The sequence below is a fragment of the Phoenix dactylifera genome, chromosome 7, assembly GCF_051530095.1.
Source record: "Phoenix dactylifera cultivar Ajwa chromosome 7, Ajwa_hap1_PhDact_Kaust_v1.1, whole genome shotgun sequence".
Classification (NCBI taxonomy): Eukaryota; Viridiplantae; Streptophyta; class Magnoliopsida; order Arecales; family Arecaceae; genus Phoenix; species Phoenix dactylifera.
Genome location: NC_143196.1, coordinates 20,059,635 through 20,065,772, shown reverse-complemented (window position 1 = coordinate 20,065,772; position 6,138 = coordinate 20,059,635).

Here is a 6,138-nt window from a genome sequence, read left to right as displayed (position 1 = left end):
AGGATTCCTACTTGGACTGGAAATCCTATTTGGAGTAGGACTAGGATTCCTACTTGAAGTAGGATTCCTATAATCCTAATTAGATTATGAGTTGAATTAAATTTGGATTCCTACTTGGAGTAGGATTCGTAGAGTCCTAATCGGATTAGGACTTCGAATTCAAATTAGAGTCCTAATTTGATTAGGACTAGAATTAAACAAGTCCTAATTGGATTAGGATTTCTTAAGTCCTAATTAATTATTAATCTAATGAATCAACAAGACTCCTAATTGGATTAGGATTGAAGGGTTCAATTGAGTCATGGTTCATTAAGTTCTAATTGGATTAGGACTTACCTAGATTAAACCCAAATTGGTTTATCCTTGGTCCAAGCCTAATTAGATTAGGACCTAACCATGAGTGACCTTCCTAATCCTCCTTAAAGGAGGATTAGGTTAACCATGAAAGAGGGGCACACGCCCCTCCTCCTTTTCCTTGCTTGGTGCGGCAAAGAAGAGGGGCCGGCGCCCCTCTTGGAAGTTTATCATGGAGCTCCTACTTTGTAGGAGCTCCACATGCTATTTAAGAGGAGGTGTGGGGGCTGACCTAGGGGATGATTGAAGCCCTCTCCCTCTCCAATTCGTGGTCCCCTCTCCTCCCCTTTCCTTGGTTCAGCCGCAAGCAAAGGAAGAAAAAGAAAGGTGGCCTCTTCATCCTCCCTTCCTCCTTCCAACGCAAGGAATAAAAAGAAGGCTGCGGGGCTTCATTCCTCTTCTTCTCTTCATCCTTCTTCTTCCTCGTCCCAAGCACAATCAAGGGTTGATTAAAAGGGAGGACATCAGCCATCAAAGTTATCTCTGCAAGGGAGCTAGCACCCTGGGGAGATAGAAAGCTTGGATCGGTTCCTGCTTCGTGTGGATACCCATAGAGGCCGGGCACTTGAACGGCTTCAAGCGAACCTTCATCCAAAAACCACGATCATCAGTTTGCGGTGATCATCTACGCACACAAGGTGAAGATCTGATCTTCTAATATTTTTAAAAAGTTTTTAATCCTTATCTATCTACGAACGGTTTTAAACAACGTTCATGCGATGAACGGTTGATCCCGCGCATGCTTCTTCCGCTGCATCTGAAATTTTGAAATTTTTCTGCGGCATGGGCGGGTTCCTAACAACCCAGTCTGTGGCAATGTTTGCCTTCCTATATACATGCGTGGCCTGGTGGGAGCATGATGCAGAACCGGAATGAAACCCAGCATGGAGCCTTGATTAAGCGACTTTGATTTAGAATTTTGGTTTAGTTGAGTCCTTGTTTAGTTCAAATTGGTTTCCAAATTATGTTTGTTTAGCTCTGAATTCAGGCTTAATTGGGAGTCTATTTTGATTAGGATTTGATTAGAGATTTAGGGTGAGTCATGGCCATAGTCATGGCCATATAAAAGAGTTCTAAAGGGGGCGTCGTCCTCCTTCCTTCGTTGTGTTTTTGCTTTCATGAAGGAACAATAGTAGAAGCTTTGTTTTGAGCCCATGATCTCCCCTGTTTCCCTCTGTTTTTGTTGCCCAAGGTGACAATCCAAGAGGGGGGGGTGAATTGGTTTCTTTTAAACTTTTGGTGCTTTTAAAAACTTTCTTAATTAAGTGTGGTGGATGCTTTCTTAAGCTATTTGAGTGAGTTAAGCTAATGCAATAATAGAAGGTAAAGCAAGTGAAAATAGAGACACAAGCACAATACAAACACCACAATATATAGTGGTTCGGTGCTCTCCTTAGCACCTACGTCCACTCCCCAAGCGTACCCTTGGGATTTCACTATAATCACACGGATTACAGTTGGATTGTTTTCCGGGCTCACAATCCAAAAACCTAGTTGGTTTTACGGGCTCACCAACGAACCTATACACTTGGTTTTGCGGGCTCACCAAGAACCTTGTTGGTTTTGCGGGTTCACCAACGAACCTATACAACTTTGGTTTTACGGGTTCACCAAAAACCTTTGTTGGTTTTGCGGGCTAACCAACGAATCTTTACAAAGTGTTTAAGCAAATGAAAATAAAAGATTTAACTCCTAAATGAGCATATAAGACAATATGAACAACAAAGAAGAGTTTAGAAGGAAGTTATCGCTTTGAAGTTGCTTTGCTCTTCTTTGTCAAGGAAGCTTCACTCTTCAATGGGGGAAGGAGCTCTTGATGCCTCTTTGAATGTGCTCAATCCTTTCCTTTGATTCTTGGATGAAGCTTCTTGATGAAGGAGATTAGGGCTCTTTAGTATTCTTGTGTATTCTTTGATAAACCTCTCAAAAGATATTTCTCTCTGATGAATAGTGCCCTTTAAATAGCCTCCCACCTTCTTTGGTCAAGCCCCATCCGTCAGATTTGAAAAACTAGCCGTTACAAGCCTTGGAAAGGACAAAAAGTACATCTGCAGAACTAGCCGTTACTGTTCAGCCCGTGGTTGGGTCGGCTCATCCTGTCCTTGGGTCGACCCAACTTGACCTTGGGTCGACTCAAACATTCCTTGGGTCGACCCTCTCAGAGAACACAGAAACATGAATTTCAAACTTCCTTCACTTGGGTCGACCCAACCATTCTTTGGGTCGACTCAAAGTCTGCTTGGGTCGACTCAACTTCTTCTTGGGTCGACCCTCTCAGTATTCCCAGAAGATCAATTTTTGTCTGTCTTTCTGTCTTCAATTTGGGTCGACCCTCTCAGAGTTTGGGTCGACTCAAAGTTTACTTGGGTCGACTCAACTTCTTCTTGGGTCGACCCTCTCAGTAATTCCAGAGAACCGATTTCTGTCTGTCTTTCTGTCTTGCCTTTGGGTCGACCCTCTCAGGGTTTGGGTCGACTCAAGCTTGGGTCGACTCAACCACTGTGTGGGTCGACCCTCTCAGTAACTCCAGAGAGCATTTTTCCTTGGCATTTTGAGGTTCTTTGGAGGTTGGGTCGACTCATGCTTACCTTGGGTCGACCCAACTCACTGTTCATTTGTGCTGTTTTTTGCAGGAGTGTGCCAGATGATTCCTTTAAGTGCCGGGGTCGTCCCAATCAACCTATGGGTCGACTCAATTCACACTTTGCTGCATTCTCAAGGTTAGATCCATTCAAATGAACAAGACCATATATATGTTTTCAATTTAAGCATATGTACTGAGAGTAATAACCTTATAAATGAAGTATCAATTTAACTTATAGCATGCTTTAAATAATAACTTGTTAATCATCAAAATAACACTATCATCCTCAATCTCCCCCTTTTTGATGATTACAAAATAAAGAGTATAAGCCTATTGATACTTGTCTTTAGAACCAGTTTATGAAAGGGATTGAATTTCAGAATTTCAGCTTTTCATATATATAAGTGAAATCTCCCCCTATATCATTCAAATGTTGCCAATTTGACTTTTTGAATTGCTCCCCCTTTCATTTATAATTCATTAGCAATGAAACTTCAAAAATTTGAGATAAAATGTGAGTTTCAGCTTATGTATCGGGGTGCGAGAGGTGCGTGCCAAATTCTGAATTTATATGTGCCAAATTCTGAATTTTGATGGAAATTTTTGATTTAGTCAATTTCATTGTTACAACTTGCTCCCCCTTAGATATATAATCTTTCTTATATGATTTTCAATTTGTTTAGCCCATTTATTTCTCTTTTCTTTTCATAACTTCTTTACTCACTCTTTCTCATAAATGAAATACTCTTTCTTTTCTTAGAGTGAATACTTTATCTTTTCGTCTCCCCCTTTATACTCTTCCTTCTCTTCTCCTTTATATACTCCTTTATATACTGTTTCCTCTTCTCCCTTTATATACTACCCTTTCCTTCATAACTTCTTTTATATACTCTTTCCTCTTCTCTTCTCCCCCTTTTTGTCATCATCAAAAACATAGATATGGGAAAAGATGCAATAACGAAAAAGCTTTAGACTTCATTGATCAAAATAGGAACATTTTTCATACATTAATTCCCAAAATAAGTACAATGTTCCTCAATCAAGAATTAAAGATATGACGGAAAAGCAAGATACATAAGGAAAAAAGCAAGATACATATAAGAAAAGGCAAGATACATTTGAGAACTAGATTTCTAGCCTAGGCTCTAAATATAGATGCTAAGATCAGCCTAGAGAGAATCTAATGGCTGGGATCTAGTCCTCATCCGCCTAGCATAAGTAGCGAGGGGAGGTCGAGCCTGGTGAGACTGGGTCTGGCGTGGAGCACGTCGAGCTGGATGACTCTGTGCCGATATCTCTGACTCAGCAGCCTGTGGCACAGAAGGTCCATGTGTCTCTCTCTCTCCTGAGTGCTCCAATCTGCTGCCTCAGATCACTGATATCAGCAGACATGACATCCAAGCGGGCGTCCAATCGGCTCGTTTGGGACCCATTTCTCCAAGATCTTAAAGAAATCTACTGTTTGGAGGAGTTTGGTGGAGATTGGAGAGTGGGGACCAAGCTTTTTGGAAGAAGACAAAGGGCAAACAGTGCCCTAGATGTGCTCTCGGGCCCCCTTTTAACAGTGGGGTCCCGACGTTGGGTCGACTCAAGAATTTTCTTGGGTCGACTCAACGTTGGGTCGACCCATGTTCTGGGTTGGGTCGACCCAAGTGCAGAAATTTGTTTTCTCTTCCTTTTTGCTTCTAAAAAGTTTTTCTTGCTTCCAATTCTTATAAGCTCTTTATGGAACAATGATACATGAGTAAGGAATCTATAGATAACAAGTTTGACTCATGTTTCATGGGATTTTTGAAGTTAGAGGAATGTATCATGAGACTACTAACTTCCTTCCATATTCATTCAATAAAAGGATCACATATACCTAATTCCCTTCTGAGCATACAGAATCTATCTTCACTCAGTGGTTTTGTGAATATATCGGCCAATTGTTTTTCCGTGCATATATGCTCAATGCATACATTTCCATTTTGCACATGATCCCTAATGAAATGGTACCTTATTTCTATGTGTTTGGCCTTAGAGTGCTGAACTGGGTTTTTAGTGAGATTGATAGCACTCGTATTATCACACTTGATAGGAATATTATCTAGTTTAACTCCATAATCCTCTAGTTGTTGCTTGAGCCATAATACTTGAGCACAGCAACTACCAGCAGCTATGTATTCAGCTTCGGCTGTGGATAGTGCTACTGAATTCTGCTTTTTACTAAACCATGATACTAAATTGTTTCCTAAGAATTGGCATGTGCCACTTGTGCTCTTTCTATCTAATTTGCATCCGGCAAAATCTGCATCTGAGTATGCAAGCAAATCTAGACATGAGTCTCTCGAGTACCATAATCCAATGGTGGTGGTTCCTCTTAAATATCTAAGGATCCTCTTAACTGCACTTAAATGTGACTCCTTAGGATCCGATTGATATCTAGCACATATCCCTACACTAAAAACAATGTCGGGTCTACTAGCCGTAAGGTAGAGCAAGGATCCAATTAGTCCTCTATAGAGCTTAATATCCACACTTTTCCCTTTTTCATCTTTGTCTAGCTTACTAGTGGGATTCATTGGAGTGCCAATTCCCTTATGATTTTCATTACCAAACTTCTTCAATATTTTCCTTGTATACTTAGTTTGATGAATGAAAATCCCTTCTTTGGTTTGTTTGATTTGTAATCCTAAAAAGAAACTTAGTTCTCCCATCAAACTCATCTCAAATTCTCCATGCATTAAGTTAGCAAATTCTTTGCATAGAGTATCGTTAGTGGCACCAAAGATTATGTCATCTACATATATTTGTACCACTAATAGATTTTTGTCCTTTTTCTTGAGAAATAGAGTTTTATCTACATTTCCTCTACAGAAATCATTATCAATCAGAAATTTACTTAGCCTATCATACCAAGTCCTAGGTGCTTGCTTTAAACCATATAATGCCTTATGTAATTTAAACACATGATTTGGCAATTCATGATTTTCAAATCCTGGAGGTTGTTCTACATATACTTCCTCCTCAATAATGCCATTTAAGAATGCACTCTTCACATCCATTTGATATAACTTAAAGTCCATAAAACAAGCAAATGCTAGAAGTAATCTAATAGCTTCTAATCTAGCTACAGGAGCAAATGTCTCATCATAATCTATTCCTTCTTCCTGATTATATCCCTTAGCTACGAGTCTAGCCTTATTTCTTGTAACTAC